We start from the raw sequence: 18,742 nt of genomic DNA on the forward strand, positions 1-18,742 counted from the left end.
TTCTGTCCATGTACAGCTTCCCCAAAATTGAAAGGAGCAATGTTCTGGATGAACTCCTTGCGAGACCATTATGCCAGCAACCCTTTCAAATCAGCATGAATCTGACTGTCGCGAGGGCATGGTGGGTCGTATCATACGAATAAAAATTGTAGAGCTCATTCGAAAAAGGTAGCCACAGGTGCGAAAAGCCAGAACTGATGAGGACAGAGTGCCAGGCGCACTCTGCATAAAGACATGGACAAGACTGCGTAGCAAAAATATACATTTAACAAACATATTCACAGTGCAAATTAAGAAGTGTACACATGAGGAAAAAATGCTAGACATGACAAACGTTTCAGTACATGCTTAAGAAAGCATGAGCTAAAACATTCATCTTGTCTAGCATTATTTTTTTCATGAGCACTTTCATTTTTGACATTATGTATTTGTTAATCGATTAGATAAATATTTTTGCTAGACCATTTTGTCCGGGTCATAGCACACCTCAGTCTGGCCGCATACCTTCTAGTCCTGTCACCGCTGTGCATTTCCCGTCGGCTGGGTGTCCTTATCAGCTCAGGAGACAGGCAGCGGAGAAAGCCCTGCGAGACTGCTCACGTCAACCGTCACTTCCACAGCCAACCTGGCTGGTTATTCAAGATTAGGTGTTTTTTCCCCTCCCCCCTTCCACAGTCTCAAAACAAGCATGCCAAATTACCTGGCCCGCTTTCAAAAGAAGCAGCAGGTATGAAGCCAGGATTTCTGAAGCAAGGAAAGGACCGGCGAGTATCAGCGCTTAGAGTGTGACAAAAAGCCGTCAAATGGGTTTAAGGAGGTATGTCAGTCAGGCACTTCTTTCGGGAAGTAGTATTCGGCTCAGGTGTGTAAAGTCTGAGGTATGTATCATGCTTTTAAAGAAACCAGATTTTCCAATATGTGGTACTTTGCACGGAATCAGTTCCTCAGAAGAAGCACAGCAGTACGTCAGTCTTAAGAGGCACAGGAGGTTTCCAAGTAAGAGCTCAAAGGTTCTGTGGCTTACTACAGTGGGGAATTTGAACTAAGAGTCTCCCTGTTCAAAGCAGCCATTTTGGAACACAAAGCCTAGCCTAGCGCTCCACGCTCCACATGCCTAGGAGTACAGTGTCGCCTGTCAGGCCATCTGTCTCCTTGCGCAGACACAGAGACCCTGCAGTTTGCCCTGATAACCACCACCGCATCATCTGACCCCCTTTCCGGGAGCAGAGCAGCCATCTGACCTGAAGTCTATATGCATTACATTATATTACAGTTATTTAGTTTCCACTTTTACTCAAAGTGACTTACAGTTGATTAGACTAAGCATGGAACAATTCCCCCTGGAGCAATTTGGGGTTAAGGACCTTGCTCAAGGGCCCAACAGCTGTGCGTATCTTATCATGGCTACACCAGAGCCTGAACCTTCCGGGTCCCAGTCATGTACCTTAGCCACAAGGCTACAGGCTGCCCAGTGCAGCTGCTGGTATAGCACTCCGCTGACCTGACAAGTGATTGTGAAGTCAAGGTGCTAAACAAGGTTAATAAAACAGAGCTATAATAAGACACTTTTTTGGAGAATTTAACCACTGGGGTCAAACATAAATTAAATACCTCTGGCTTGAAGATAGATACTGGCTTTAACTTTCAGTGGCTGAGGACATTATCATGTCAGGATCCATTTACTGTACCACAGATTGCACTCTTGCTGCGGATTACAGCTGACCTTTATCTCAAACACAAACAACATTCTGCTGATTTCATGCAACAACGCAAGACAAAAATAATAATTGCAATACCAACCAACCGTCAGCTTCAAAATGCCCAAGCGAGGTAGATGTAGCTTACAGAGATATCTCAATGTATAATCCTCTTTACTAGTCATTCAGACCCCAGCTGTGCCTGGCAAAACCACTGACCATGCAGGATGCGGGACCTTTTGCATAAACTTAACCAAACCCTTATGTGCATCTTGTGTCGGAACTTCAAGTCCGATCAGATTTGCACTATTAAAACGAGCATGCCAGCAAATAGGAATGCTAATGATCTTAATGTACACATACACTACGTGATCAAATTATTAGGTAGACCTGTACACCAGGCTGGTAATGAACATATTTAATCAGCCAATCATGTGGCAGCAAACAAATGCATAAAAGCATGCAGACGTAGTCAAGAGGTTCAGCTGTTCTTCAGACCAAATGTCAGAATGGGGAAGAAATGTGATCTAAGTGACTTTGACCATGGAATGATTGTTGGTGCCAGACGGGATTGATTGAGTATCTCAGGAACTACTGATCTCCTGGGATTTTCAGGCACAATAGTCTCTAGAAAAAAACTAAAAACATCCAGTGAGCAGTTCTGTGGGCAGAGACACATTGTTTAAATAAGTCTAATAAATACCTAGTAAAGTGCTCAGTGAGTGTATAATGAGAATAATCTGATCAAATGAGAAATGTATTCTGCACCCTCACAGGATTACTGCGAGGACGGTATGATTAAATGGTCAGAAATTATGCAAATCCATTCCATTTTTAATTGCTTTTTCTACACCCTAAGTGTTGTTGAATCTACTATAAAAATAAACACTAATGCAGTGATAAAGACACAGTGTCACTACCTACAGTATACACTCACTGAGCACTTTATTAGGAACATTTTCACTTTATTATACCTACTTATTAATGTGATTAAATCAGCCAATTGGCAGCAGTGCAATGCATATAATCAAGTAGATACAGGTCAGGAGCTTCAGTTAATGTTCACATCAACCATCAGAATGGGGGAAAAGATTTTTATCTAAGTGACCAGCCTTTGACCATGGAATGATTGTTGGTGGCAGACAGGGTGGTTTCAGTATCTCAGAAACTGCTGATCTCCTGGGATTTTCACACATGCTAATCTCAAGAGTTTGCAAAGAATGGTGCAAAAAAACAGACAGAAACGCCTTGTAAATAAGAGACGTCAGAGGGGAATGACCAGACTGGTCACCTTGTACACATTAAAAAATACTATACTTACTGAATATATAATTTAAAATCGATCACTTGAGCCTCTGGCAAACAAACAGAGTTTCTTCTGGAACTACAGCTAGTTTCCATTGTGGTCGTTAGTCTTTTAGCAGACAGAAACAGCTTAATGATATGGTCTGCTCAAAACTGCACCCACTGGTACGGTTTAACTGGAATAAAAAAAGTCATTGCAACCATTAAATATAGATCTCAAATAACGGGCAAAAAAAACATAAAACACATCTTTATACCCAATTATTTTCTGTCTCTTAGGATTCCCAAGAGATTGAGTGCACTTGATTTCAGTTGGCAGTCATTTGCTTTATTCACGCACCTCTGTAAAGGAACAAGCTTTTGCCTGTCATGCTCCTGAAACTACACAATCTAGAATCTGCCACACAGACTCCTGCGTTATGGCTTTGCGAGTCCCTAACAGAATTAAAAATGGCCAGATAAGTAGTTCGGACAAAGGCCATGGACAATTTTAAAAACCATAATGAGTTTCAACTGTACTAGCCGTCTACCGGGAGCCAGCGCAATTCCTTAAACTGAGTCAGGCTTATAAAAGTACCGGAGCTGAGCTTGAAGATTACCCTCATAAATTTATTCTGTGCCTTATGTTGGATGATATTCAGGCATAGTGATAATGGTGCTGAACTGGAGAGGTGGCCAGTGTCCTCAATGCCCCTTTTCCAAGGCACTTTGCGATCCTAGCGAGGACCTTTTTCAATAACTTTCAAAGCCAAGTGTTCACCCCTCAAATGCTTCTCTAATTCGTACCCTAAGGCCAGTAAACGAACTGTGTGGGAAAAGTGCCACTGTAAGCAACAAACAATGCAGAAAGCAAACATTCGGCAAACTGTTGACCTCTGCACTATCACACCCTAGGGACACTATATTTCCCTATGACAACACACAAAATTGAATAATTATGACAGCAGTGGATCACAGTAGTGATTTATGAATTAATTAAGCATTGTGTTAGTTCAGGCAGGCCATGAGCTCATGGCTCAGCCGAGTAGCGATGTTCAGCTCACAGTCCGGGAGGCCTGCTTAAACACCCTCCTGCATTAAAGCTTGCTGCGTGTTGCCAGCCTGAACCCGCTCCTCCATCCCAGGTCCTCCCTCATGTGGTTATTACATAATCCTCTATAGACGGCACGGTGGCGCAGTGGATAGCGCTGTTCAAATCCAGCCGGGGCCTTTCAGCAAGTTCTCCCTGTGACCGTGTGGGTTTCCTCCGGGTCCTCTGGGTTCCTCCCACATCCAAAGGCATGCCGTCAATCCAGGCTTCCCCCCCCCCTTTTCATGGATGGATGGCCAGGAGGGCTTCCAGAACAGAGCCATATTGCTAAAAGATGACTGCATTGCCTTTTTCGATTGTTAATAAAGAACATTGATGACAGTGGTCCTGCCTGAATAACATGCAGTGCTGGTTTCAGGGATGCAGATTAGGCCGGGACTAAACTGAGTTTAGTATGGGGAATCTACATTCAAAAATGAATTTGGTCTAGGACTAGGTTTAATCTTTGTATGTGAAACTGGCCCAGTGTCTTTATTTTTTCACCTTCATTTATAAAGGGTAGGTTGACTGAGCACACATGCTCTTTTGCAGCAAGACAAGCACACACACACACACACACAGTTTGCATGTTCTCCCTAAAACCAGGATTTGAAACCAGGACCTTCTCGCAGTGAGGTGACCATGCTGCCCCCAAAAACAAGGTGGGGTGTGGGGAGAGACTCACTTCTACAATCACTCATATGTGCCACCCACCTGGGTGATGCACAGCAGCCATTTTGCATTAAAAACAGAGGTGGAAAGGGAAGGATTTATATAACCAATTAAACTGGTGTGAGATTACAGGACAGAGAGCTACATTGTAAATATTGCCAATCACTGCATTGGGACAAGAGGTTTTATATTTGGCCCAGAGGGAATACTGCCCCCTGCAGCAGGTTTTCTGGAGCAAGTCTCATTTTCAAATGCAAACCAAGTTTAACTAATTTACCAATCATACTAAAGAAGGCAAGAGGCTGGTTGCTACTGTAGGCCATCTCTCTGTAAGTTTTGACTAAAATATCACATCCAAACAAGAAGATATGAAATATGAGAACAATACCATTTGTGTTTGTGTATTTGTCTACAGAATACCCATCATTAAACAGTCAAAAACAAGTGAAGGTAATGGAAAACTTGGTTACTGTTAAGATTCACATTCGCATAAACAACAACCTGAAGGATAAATGAACTCAATTTGTCTAAATGACAAAAAACCTGGGTGTAAGAGTAACACACATTACGGTTTGAACTTTTAACCTGTGGAAAACTCGCGACAATATACAAACTCCTGCATAAATGACCTACCGGATTATCCAACGCCCTCATTTAAATGTTAATGTACATTTTTAATCTATGCTGACAGGCAGGGGAAGAGCTGCACATCAACTCCATGCCCGTACTTGTGCTATTCGTACACGCCAGATGTGATTTTTAGATAATGTCAAATAAGGATTAACCCATTTTTTTCGAATACCACAATCATGTAGTGCCTGATTTTTGAGCAGTGGACTAATTCTCTCAGTATACCTAAACTATACAGCCTCGGCCTAGTCTGTTGCCGATACAATGCGTTTAATGTAATTCTGAAACATTGCAGTTGATGATTCAAACTAATTTTCTTATTTTAAAACCTCAAGTGGAATGGAAAGCTCAGTCAAATGGAAAAAGACAGAATTGCATAGACCATATCTGGCCATTGTGGTGGATTGTTTTAATTTAGGCACATTTTCTTTTCCATTTTTGTGATTTTAGTCAAGTAAAGTTATTCTTAATGCATTACTCATGGTTAATAGACAGACAGGTGTCCTGTAAATACGTAAATACGTGTCCTGTCTTATACGCAATTAAAAAATGTGAATAGTGGACCAAAATAAGACTGTAGAAAGGTAGCTGCAGCAAGGTATCTATGACTGATTGTAAAACAAGCAGCATATGGCTACTACCATTGCTGGAATAGGTTGTCCCTAGCTACTCTGATATTGGATTTTCCAAAGGCATGGTGGGACACAGCATCCAGCTATCCTTCCCCTCATTAGCATTTAGATGTAACATATATAATGAGTTGCTGCCGTTTTTAATCATGCTGGTAATTCAGCTCACTTGTTTGTTTAATATTGATTTCTGGGCTACTGGATTTTTTACACACAATATGCATTTTCTCATTACAGAAGAGGCATTTCTGTCCCTTGTGTATAGAGCAAAATATGACACGATAGGCCTCTGGATTGATGTATAACTGGGTTATCCTGTGTCAGAACAAATGGGAAAGCAGCTTTAAATAACACCTAAAATGGCTGTTGGCCAGTTCCTGACTTGTTTTTCTTAAACCAGCAGGAAGGCAGATGACGGTTTGTTCACACCTCCGCCTGCTGTCTGATGTATTGAGAAGCTTTTCTGCTATGACCCACAAGGAACAAGTCGTGTTTGAGGAACTTATCTGAAAGAGGTCAGCCAAGGCTTCTTCAGAATGATTAAGGCAGACACATATCCATGAAAAACAACAATATTTGCCCATCTACAAGAACATATTGACTTAAATGAAATTACTTGTGTTTCTTCTGTGCCTTTGTGTATGCAGGTGCACTGCTAGAGACTGTGGGTTGGAATTGAGCCTAACTGCCTGTTAAAAATGCAAGCCTGAGTCAGACACGCATACTGCCCAGCATGACCTAAAAAACAACGAACACCCCATGGTGACAACCCTGCAATTAAATTTTTCCTTTCTGAGAACATCCCTTGATGCCTATTGAAAGCAAAAACTATTCCTACAAATGTTTCTTAGATGTTCTTAGTCAGGAATTAAATTTGAGGGTGAAGGAAGATCACCGTTTGTCTCTGCCATAAGGAAAAGCACCGTCTTTCACAGCTCAACACAAAAGCCTATAATTAGACGTGCCAATGTTTGACTATGTGTGAGGCTTGACAGGTGAAAATGTTTCACTTTCTATCTGACACATCGCTAAGGCCCTGGAATGTTCTCTAGGAAGGTTGGGAGCTTTTCCCAACCTCAGCTCAAACATTAAAAATCGCAGCCAATTCACAGTCAAGACCTCAAAGTCTGAATATTTGCACAAGCCCCCAATGACAACTTACATTTGAACTCAATGATTTTTCTCTCTGAAGGGGCTCAGAACCAGGCCAAGTGCAGGATTACTTTCCTTTTTTAAGCCCTACTTCAATTTTATGCACAGTTGCTTTAGGCTCTTCTTACACCAGTCATGTTTGACCTGTGTGGCAGATGGGGGGGGGGGGGGGGGAGAAGAGAACAAAATGGCTGTTGTGGACATAACCAGGTTGGTGGTCGACTGTATTACCTGTGTGAGCCAACTGTGGGCCAATAAATAGGAAGATGGTATGGGTCAATGACATGACATCATATTCTTTTGTCCAAATCCATCCTTTCAACATAATAAATACAAATAATCAATACTTTATAAATGCAATCTCTTATTAGGCAGCACTTAAAATTTTAATTCAATTAAGATGACTTTGAATTTTGTGGATCTAAACAACAAAACTGTGAAGGGGGTGCAATTTTCAGAACATGGATGCAAATGACAAAAGGTCTGTGAAGGATTATTTCTTTAAATAAACCATAATTTGTAATACTAACAAGATATTTTAATTGTATTTTGTGTTAGGTTGCAATAAGTACATTTTCTTCAGTAATTTGAGTGAAAAAGAGAAAATTAGATGATGTGCTACTAACTTTGTGTAACCTTTCAGAGAAAATGTCTTATGACTCACCAGAAATCTTGCACTACTTTTATTCATTGAATATTAAGTCATACTTTGTATAATTAAACTGAATGGCATACTATATAAGAAGCCATGGTCAAAGGGTGTAACAAAAATTCTGATATTTAAAAATGTCAGAACATTCAAAAGGGCTCAATTGCAAGTTCTTCTGCTTGTGCAAATTTGCATCAGTCAGACAAAAAATGGGCTGCTACTCTAAACTGCAGTAAAATGCAATATAAACCTAATAACCTAATGTGCATTGTAAACATGCATTTTACTCACCATAAACATGACACATATAATTAACATGATAAATAAAAAACTGCATTATGAAAACAAACTGCATTATGTTCTGCAGTCAAACCAATAGAAATAGATGGAGGACATTCATGTTAAAAATACATTTTAAATATAGTTTAACTTTTTTTTATTGTGAAAACAGATCCTTAGAAACATATTTGGAATTTGCCCACATATATTCTTTCCATATGATCCGTTTGCTCAGTGGATAGGACAGGTTATAATACTGTGACACCTGTCAAACCGTGAAAATGTAATTGAAAATAAAGTCTATTCTCCCAGAAACATGATTATCCCAGAAAAACATGATTAAGATCAAGCACCACCTCAGGTGGTTCTAGGCAAAATGTCACCACAGAAAAAAAAAGAATTTCTATTTCTACTCATCTTCTTACAAAGATATTCTGAATCATGACCAGAAGGACAAACAGGAGGCAGACCTCTTGAAAACATTGGTCTCATGCCTAGTTTGTACATTTCACAGTCCAGTATATCATGGTGTCATTGTCCAAAAAAATAAGTAAAGTTCATTTTCAGCCTATGAATGCATGCCCATATTAATTGACAGAAGGAAGGTAAATGTCTGATCTTCCCAAGTTTGACCCCATTTAGTGTTTGACATCTCTTAAAAATCAGTTAACCTTGTTTCATATTGATACTGTAAGATTTTCTTATTTGGTGGGATGAAATGGTAAACATGCCACAAACATACACATGTGTTGCTTGGGGTTCTTTTGACCCTCTGTAACTGTATAAAATGTAAGACAAAATACAGCCATTTTCATCTCAGATTACTTTGCGGATGATTCTTCTGGAACTTTCCCATACAAGCGCCAAACTGTCACTTACTATACCTTAGGCTCTAAAATGTGATGTTTCTCACAGATTTTTCATATTTATGGATAAAAGGCCTGTAATTTTGGAAACAATAAGAAGGCAACAACCAAAGTGTGAAAATATTATATTATATATATTACAACAATTGAGTTGGGCTCAATTAGACCCCAAACATAAAAGCGGTCATAAAATCTTAACATAACAGGAGGGTTAATTGCAAAGCAAAGAGTGTGGTCGATTCCATGGGCCGAAATATCGCCTCTGTTTTTCCATCTCTACACTTACAAATTGTGAGAGACAACCGGACAGTTTTCCCAGCATGGTGCATAAATGAGACCTACAGACAGAGGAAGGGAGGGCAGGTCCACAGTTCAGATGTATTTCACATCAAGCAAAGGTGGTATAAGAGTTCAGCTTCAAAGCATTCTTAGATTCGAAGAGGAATCGTGAAGGCAGCGCAACTATCCAGGGAAGACTCGGTTAAGAAGGGAATTAAGACTTCCACAGGCGCGGAAAAATGTAAGACTGCATCTTCCTTACAGCCAAGAGGAAAATAAAGCCCTTGTAATAATAACCCTCAACCACAGGGAAGCATATTGCAGCACTTTGATATTTGGTCTTTCCACAATTTACATCAGTTGTATTCCAAATACTTGCCTGTGTAATAAGTTGGATGTACTTATTAATAATTGAGGGCAAATATGTTGATATATTAAAAATAACAAGGATAATCCATCATTTACAGTGGCTCACAATTGGCCCAACATATAGTACTTAATGTGCCAGGTACGGTGAAACCACTGTTAAGCCTGATTTAATAAGAATGCATTGTCTTGTTCTTTCCTCCCGGTTTAGACTGATTACACATGGAGATTCACCGCCTCCCATGAAATGATCAATCATGCTTGCAAGAATAGCATTAGCATAGCTCAGCAGGTGGCTCATTTATCAACCGTGAATCTTTGTTAGTCAATTACGAGAAATGTGGGGTTAAAGAGCTTGACAGTTAGATGTCAAGCACTTCTACCGGTTCCTTATTAATGCGTCAATGTACTGAGGAGGGTATAGTCACACGGCTCGACAAGTCTCATCTTGCACCAGTTCGATTTAGTTTGCAAGAGGCTCCGAAAGAGTTGTGAAGTGTGCAGATGGTTCAGGTGACTGAACCTCCCTTTTGACCAATTAGTCAAGGCCTCCCAATGGGAAAATAAGGAGTGCTGGAAGGTGCTGGAAGTTCAAACACTTCTTCTTCCTCATGGGTCACAGCAGAAAAGGTTCTCAATACATCAGACAGCAAGCAGAGGTGTGAAAAACTGTCACCATTTTGTGCGCAACCCTGCATGTACCGGGGGACCTGTTCAGAGAGTCTAACTCCGAGCTCTCCGGAGACCTGCCTGTCATGTCTCTTTCAGTGAGAATCTCTGTGCTGGTTTTGTGTGTGTGAGAGAGACAAATGGGCACGAGGGGCATCTCTTTCCTCTCAGAATGTTGACAATCGCGGGGAAGCTCTGTTGCAGTGATAAAGCTCCATCAATTTGTCACAATCAAAGTGATGAAATAAACTTTAACAGCGATGTGAGACAAATGCTTTGGGCTCTATATCTCAAAGCACAATGTTCAATATGTCTCCATAGCAGCCAAAGCGCAATCAACATAGTGAACATACTGCACGTGCAAGCAGTCGTATCGCATTCCAACAGACAGGACACAGGAGTATTTGAACAAAAAATATGCTGTGCTTAATAAAAGATTGTTTGTCATCATTCCAAATATTACTCCAAAAATAATATGCCGCAAGTTCATGTGAAAAGATACAGTTTCTTCTATGAAAATGAGCTAAGAAAGGCAGAATGTTGCTGATAGGAGCAGCGAGCTACCGAAACAAAGATGCCTCAGGGTACACAAAATAGCCATGTCAGTCTGCTGGCTGCCTCTGAATTAATTTACACACCCTCCCCCTTTTCCAGCAATTCTTTCAAACAAAATTAAATTACTTTAAATAGTTGAGAACCTTGGACCTTTTGCCACAAATGCAGCTTTGTCTGTTGTTTTCTTACTACTTTAGATAGAATGCAGGAAAACCTCCAGAAAGCCAGAAACTGGATCCAGGAACAAGTGCAAATACTGTGAAGAATGTCTTGATTCCATTGCATGCTAAACAATCACACCACCAAGAAATATACAGGAAGTCTGGAAAATTCTGTGCACTCATTGGAGTGAAAGAGTGTTACAAAAATGGAGTATGATTGAGAAAAGCAATCGAAACCCAGGAAATGGCAACTACAGGAAATTACACTTACTGTAAATTGCATCTAAGAAATACTTTTAATGAAGAGAATAGGCCTATTTAGGCTTGTCAGTTTGCCTACGACACCCTACAAATGATTAGCAAATTCTAAAGCCTGTGCCATACAATGCTTACATTTTCATTTTATCAGTATGCACCACAGCCAGGTTAGCATGGCTGTCTGGAAACTGGAGGTAGTCCCAAGAGTTAAACAGGACGCAAAGCACTCAGTAATACATTTAATTAGTTGTTTTACTTTAGAGAAGATATGGCCTCTTATTCAAATCAAAAATTTGCCAACATTTGCTATGAAAATTAACTAAAGTTCACTTGTTTCATGCAACTACTAGCACAAGGGTGCAGTGGCAGCCATCTTGGAAAAAGCTAGGTTGTGTCATTGCAGGGTAGGTATGCCTCAGCTGCTCAAGCCATTGCTATTACTAGGTTTGCTGTTAACGGGAGGAAAAAATAAAGTAAAAAAACTTTTGCATATTCCTGGGAAGCCCAAATGAGTAATGTTTTAAGAATAATTACAAATGCTGCTGGTTAAAGGCAAAGGCTGCCCACCTTCATGGGTGTGACAACGCACTGAGTTTGTCCTTACAGGAAGTTAAACAGCTTTCTTCAGCATCTGCATGGAAGCCCAGCTAGTTTATGAACAGGGGGGGAGAGAAAAGCAGCAGCCTTATTTTCAATAAGGACTGTATTAAAGTGGCATTACTGAGGCACAGAAGAGCAGAGGCTTAATCAGCTGCTGGCTTAATCAACTGCAGGTGTAAGCTGCGGTTGATTAAGTTCAGGTGTGTGGGCCTCAGGGGGTTGTTAGTTGCTTAGATGTGCATGAGCCACACACTCTCCCTCGCATAGCTTGCTGAGTGACATAATCGGATTCGCTTCAGCTTGTTGTCCATGTTTAATTTCCTCAGCTAGTTTTCTTCGCAAGTAATGCGTCTGAAACTGCGTCTGAGTTCCTGCAGTCCTCTAATGGGTTTGCTTTCCTCAGTTTCTTGCTTTTCTTGATTTCGCTTGCTTTAACTTCATCTAGTTCTTCCTTTTCTTATACCCTACCGTTTCTATAATATCATTACTCTGAAGTCCTACTGGCCACACCATACTGCCACAACAATAAACCATTCTGTCAACTCCTGACAATTACCTACTGCCTCCCCTGAACAACTGTATCAGAAACCCCTGGATCCTAAACTCAATAGGCTACATAGTGACGTTTTGGAAAATATTGGTTTTACTTTGCTACATTGTCAATTCAAGAGGTATATTCAGCCAAAATAAAAATGACATGTCAAAAACATGTGCACACTGTTGCTTATGAGCAGCACATACAGTTCCTATTTCATTTTTTACTTAAGTTGATGACCTGCAGTCTGAGTAGTTCGTAATTACTTTGCTAATCAAGAGTCTATATTTTCTTGAGAATGAAACATGACTCAAGGCACTCTTCTTGTGTATAAATATTAAAAATGCAAATATTGATGCGGCATATCCACAAAACATATAGTTTCATTCAGAAGAATTCAGTTTGTACCCTACCATTTCATTAATTCATTAATTCATTATCCTAATCTGCTTATCCTGAACAGGGTTGCGGGGGGCTGGAGCCTATCCCAGCATACATTGGGCGAAAGGCAGGGATACACCCTGGACAGGTCGCCAGTCCATCGCAGGGCACACACACCATTCACTCACACACTCATACCTATGGGCAATTTAGACTCTCCAATCAGCCTAACCTGCATGTCTTTGGACTGTGGGAGGAAACCGGAGTACCCGGAGGAAACCCACGCGAACACGGGGAGAACATGCAAACTCACACAGAGAGGCCCTGGCCGACGGGGATTCGAACCCAGGACCTCCTTGCTGTGAGGCGGCAGTGCTACCCACTGCACCATCCGTGCCGCCCAGCCTACCATTTCCTAAATGCAAATAAAATAAAATAAAAACTGTTATATTGGACTTTCATTAGCCAGTTCTTGGCTCTCACATTTCAGCAGTCAAACCCATTTAACTACAATCTCCAACATCAAGCAAACCACCCATCTGGACCCTCCAGAATCACCACTGTCTCTGTGGTTTGCTGAAGAAAACAAACAGACATTGGAGAAACACATTCCCTGTGCCAGAAACACTGATGAAATTAAATTCCATTTGTCACAATAAAAGTGATGTAATAAACTAATGGAGATTCAAGACAAATGCTCTGGGCACCATTTCACGTAAAACAAATCATTCGATATGTCAACTACTGCACAGCAGCCAAAACACAATAAACAAATTGAACACGTTATCTGCAAGCAGTCATATCACCTCCAGCAGGCAAGACATAAGTTATTTGGAAAACAAATGCTGAGGTCCATAGAGGACATTAGAGTTCAGCTTTATTGATAATAGAAAGAAACATTTTGTAGAAAATCTACACATTTTGTAAGTATGAAACCAACATGTTGAGTCCCCCTTCAAAAAGGTACTTCCCTACTCCAAGACAGCGGGATATGCCATTCCTAATGTAAAGTTAGAATATATTTAGTATTTTTACAATGCAATATTAAATGCAATTTTCTAATGATAGTAATAGTAATACTCGCTCTAATCACAAGTCAGAATTACTGTAAAACACCCAAAGTAAAATTTACACCAGCCATATAGGCTAAATGCATGGTTTTGTTACATTTTCAAATCCCACACTCATTCACCCTTTCTCCTTTGGGTGACATGCACATGGTTTTAAAAAATAAAATATGTCTTTAAAATTACAATCACATTCCATGGCGTCAATAATATGTTCTACTTTGCTTCAGCTGTCACCCAGCGAGATTGTTCATCTTGCTGCAATGTCTGTCTTGTCACTTGCAAATTTCTATTCCCCACCCCCCAGCCCACAACAGGAATACCTTTGACAGTCATAGACACCAAGCTGCGGACCTTGCCAAAAATTACATGACCTGAGCAATATTATTATAGAAGCAATTTGACGATCCTGGTCGTTATCATAAAAGAACTGGTGCAGGCTTCGGACGTGGGACATGTCACTCATATACGCGCCGTCAGATCCAATCTGTAAATGCAGTCCTTGCAGAGCGGTGGTGGGAAAGACTTGTCATATCTGACCTTAGCTCGGAGCTAAAAAGCATGAACATTATTCAAATCAGAGCTAACATTTAACAGGGTGTTGCTCATTATGTTCATGCAAGGTAGGCTACACATATCTACAGTAATGCTGCAAAGATAATTTTATTGTTCAGAAAGCAATTAGTGATCACACACGATTCACAGAAATAAGGAGCATGCAATGGTACACAACTGAACAAAACTATATAAATATTTTTCCAAGTCGCTTAAAACTGTTCAGTAACAATCTGCATGATTTTATCACAAAGGAGCATGGGCCCAGCCTATAGCTTTTATATATATATATATATATATATATATATATATATTAAAAATTAAACTCCCCTGGAACAAAGTAACTGGCAGGTTCAAAACATTCCCTGGGTACTAATTTCACACAGAAACTTTTTAAAGAAAGGTATAACACACATAGGAATGAAATTCTGAAAGCATTTAGTGTAGATTTGTCTTTATCTAAACAGAACATGCAAAAGCTCAAAGGATTTTATGGAAAAAACTCCTTGTTTCACATTTAGGTTTGAGGGGTAAATTATACCTTTTTTCATCAATAGCCTAGGCTAGGAAAGCCGTGCTGGCACTTCATGTGTCTCCAAATGGGACTGTATTATGTGGTTGGAATAAAGTGCATTAAAGCAACTGATGTGACACATACACAGCTTTTGAAGAATATAGAGCCTCGGTTTTTAAACTTTATGGTTGGAAAAGAAGCAAATTTCAGCCAGGAACACCCTACAAAAGAAAAACGCACGGTTTCAATTTTCATAAACAGATCTTGGTCAAGAAGGCTAAGCGTGGGCCAATACCTTTCTGGGTGAGTAGAATATCGTCTCAGATCTCCATTCCACAGACATTACCGGCATAAATCCCTGTCAACCTAATTTATAATAACTGACAGTTGTGTTTCCAGTGGGGATATGGAACAAATGAAGAAATCAAGCCAGGTGCACTGCTATACCTTACCCTTAAACTGAAACTCAAGCAGGAAAACAGGGCTGGGAAAACAGCAGATTTCAATCATACCTGGATAGTCTCCTGCATACTGCCATGTAGTTACAGTAAGCATTTGGGACAAAGATTTGGCTCTGTACTTAGCACTCAATTTTAGATTTGTAATGAAACAATATCACGTTCACTTGTATTTCTTAAACTAAACGAATGTGAAACTGGGTGTTTATAGCAACAGGTAATACAGTAGACGCTACAATAATTGTTTCTCCTGACTAATTTTCCTGTTTAATATTGTGAAAAAATATTCAGGAGAAACTAGTCTTGTAGTATGTACAGCACAGTAGTTTGAGGCACTACTGTTCAGGTTTAATACCTTGGACCCTTGATGACTTAAAACCATTTAACAGATGTGTTCCATACTTTATCAGCATAATTTACAGCTGAATCTAGTCCCACCCCCCAATTGCCATAGAGATCCATTCCAGAGTTTTAGTATCACTTGTAGGATAACCTGAAAATAAGATATCTACACTGTGATGATGTTGATTGGTCACAGACATCAGGACGTCATTGTTTGCAAAGGACATGCATCCAAATACAAAACATGACTCTTTTATATTACATTATGTTAATTTGCCTGAAACATTGAAATGAGGGATTACATATAAAAAGTGCTGTAATTACTACATGGTGAAACAAAATGTATAAAATACCCTTTAATAAAAGCTCAGTCTGCACTTTGACCACATATTAATTGTTTGATTACAGAGAGAATAAACTATTAAATCAGAAAAAGACACAGTGACCCCAAACTTTTGAATGGTAGTGCAAGTGCAAAGTCACATATTATAGTTGGCAACAGTGGAGGGTTTGCAAAGCAAATATTAGGCTGTTCTCCAACTGAACTGGCCACTCCCTGAGCCTCAACTGTGACACCAACTTTAACAAGCACAGGGCTCTATGGACTGAATCACGCAGTGACCTTTACTTGACCATCGTTTATCAACTAATACATTTAAAGCACATAATAGTTTTATTGAATGCTATATATGCTATATATAAATGTGCACAGCTGATACTGCCAGAAGTGAAAATGAGTAAATATTGACAAGTAAAAGAACAAAAGGCCCATTCAGGTTGGATTCTCAGTTGAGCATGCTATTCTTCAGTTCAGACTTCTGGAGGTAGAAAAATACAAATCAAGAAGAGCAGAGGACAGCTGAAGTATTTAATTGATGTCAGATCTTGTTAAATCAGACACCCAACTGCAAGAAGAAAAAAACACACTGGGGCTTGTCTTTGTGCTCAAACAGAGTAGTGAAAACAACATTTGTTCTCGAGCAAACAATGCCATCACATGACGAAACAACAAATCTCACACCACAAACAAAGCACAGTGCATTGATTGATACTATTCAATATCCATATAAACTGCGACTGTGGCCATCAGGGGGCCTTTTTAAGAGATACGGCTCTTGCGATACAGTGAATTCAAATCAACTTGTTGTCCTGAGGTTCCCTCCTTGTGGTACCAGAAACCAGCCTTCACCATCTCTGCAATGGTGGTGCAAGGTCTACAATGAACCTCTTGTCTCAAGGATTGTTTGCCGCACAGCAAATTATGCCTGTAAGAAATCTGTCATTTAGACTGATCTGGGTCAAATCTAGCAACAAATGTCAGCTGAGAAGCGCAAAGCCTGGCCAATATGCATCATGAGCTGTATAAAAGTTCAACATTCTCAGTCAAGCCCAGCGCTACAAAGCAAGCCAGAGGGAACAGTAGCAAGGGAGGGCATGAACCAAGAAACCTAGGAACCAGACTAAAGAAGGTGAGCCCCATCCTACTCTGTCCAGCTCAGGGTGTGCATTCATAGTGACAAGCCATGGTCAAGTCAATGTTCAGTATACCCAATCAAATCAAGACTGGTTGAAGCAGCTGGAGGTGGTGGTCTGATTCAGAAGGGGGTGATTGTAAATAGAACGTTTAAATAATAATACTGCTACAAAATACAAAGCCTGGACTTTTGTGGCAGCAAACCGACACAAATGATCAATAAACACTGCCTGGCCAAAAAAAGTCGCCCTTTGAATTTAAATAAGCAAATACTTAAGAGCCTATGATTGATTAACCACTGCAGTGATTAATATGTTTCAGCTGGCAACAATTCATTTAACCCTAACTGATGCAGTGAGTAGCTTCTCATTTCTTAAACAACCATGTCGGAAGACGGATCCTGTGGTCGTGGAAAAGAAGTTACTGTGTCAGAAGGGTCAAGTTATTGACCTGCCTCAGGCAAAGAAAACAACTAAGGGGGCTTTGCTAGGGAGCATAAAGATGGGACTCTGGAACAATGGAAAAAGCTCATTGTGGTCTGATGTGTCCAGATTTTCCATATTCCAGAGCGATTGGCATGTCAGGGTAAGAAGGGAAGTGCATGAAGCGATGCACCTATCATGCATAGTGCCCACTGTACAAGCCTCTGGAGGTAGCGTTATGATCTGGGGTCGCTTCAATTGGTCAGGTCTAGGCTCAGCAACATTATGTGGCAATAAAATGAAGTCAGTCCAGTACCTGAATGTACTGAATGACCAGGTTATCCCATCAATGGATTTTTTCTTCCCTGATGGCACAGGCATATTCCAGGACGACAATGGCAGGATTCACTGGGCTCAAATGGTCAATGAGTGGTTCAGGGAGGAATCATCAGTCAGGAGTCCTGACCTTAACCCCATTGAAAGTCTTTGGGATGTGCTGGAGAAGACTTTACCACTACAGTATATTAGGGCAATGGAACACAACCCACATATTAATTCACAGTAAAATAACCTTAGCATTTATACGGTAGATTGTATTTATATGGTAGAATCCTCCAAAAAGTAATTCCACAGATTCCTGGGTACAAACCAATAGCGTGTTTCACGTTTCCTGATGAATTCGCTTTAATATATATTGTAATATATATTTAATATATATTGTATATTGCAGCAGTGCAATGCATACAGTCATGTAGATATGGGTCAGGAGCTTCAGTCAGCTTCAGTTAATGTTCACATCAACCATCAAGAAACCATCTCAGAAACTGCTGATCTCCTGGGATTTTCACGCACACTGGTCTCTAGAGTTTGCAAAGAATGGTGAGAGAAAAAAACAACAAAAAAAAACAAGTGAGCAGCAGTTCTGCAGACAGAAACCCCTTGTTAATGAGAGACGTCAGAGTCCATTATGTAAATATAAATATGTCCATTCTTCATTTTTGGAGGAGTAAGCGTTTAAAATGTATTGTCCTATTTTCAAATCGGTTGAGAATGTTCAACTTGTAGTGTGTCACACGTGGATAACCACTCCCATTATCCCTCTCCTATAACTCGTGACCAAAAGTTTGCGCCGCTGGCCTCAAATATTTGAGTAACGTT

At 40.2% G+C, this 18,742-nt stretch overlaps 1 protein-coding gene across 2 annotated transcripts in view; it reads right to left on the reverse strand.

The window, feature by feature from the left end:
• The window catches only part of LOC133124012 (plakophilin-4-like), a 131,198-nt gene that overhangs the window by 99,786 nt on the left and 12,670 nt on the right, over window positions 1–18,742 (reverse strand). The window contains exon 1 of one of the 2 annotated variants that reach the window (XM_061234812.1): window positions 505–538. The exons of the other annotated variant lie outside the window; for it this stretch is intronic. The gene's annotated coding sequence lies outside the window, so the exon portion shown is untranslated. Of the gene's footprint in view, window positions 1–504; window positions 539–18,742 lie in introns of those variants that run through there. 2 annotated transcript variants of the gene reach the window in all.

The sequence above is a fragment of the Conger conger genome, chromosome 3, assembly GCF_963514075.1.
Source record: "Conger conger chromosome 3, fConCon1.1, whole genome shotgun sequence".
Taxonomy (NCBI): domain Eukaryota; kingdom Metazoa; phylum Chordata; class Actinopteri; order Anguilliformes; family Congridae; genus Conger; species Conger conger.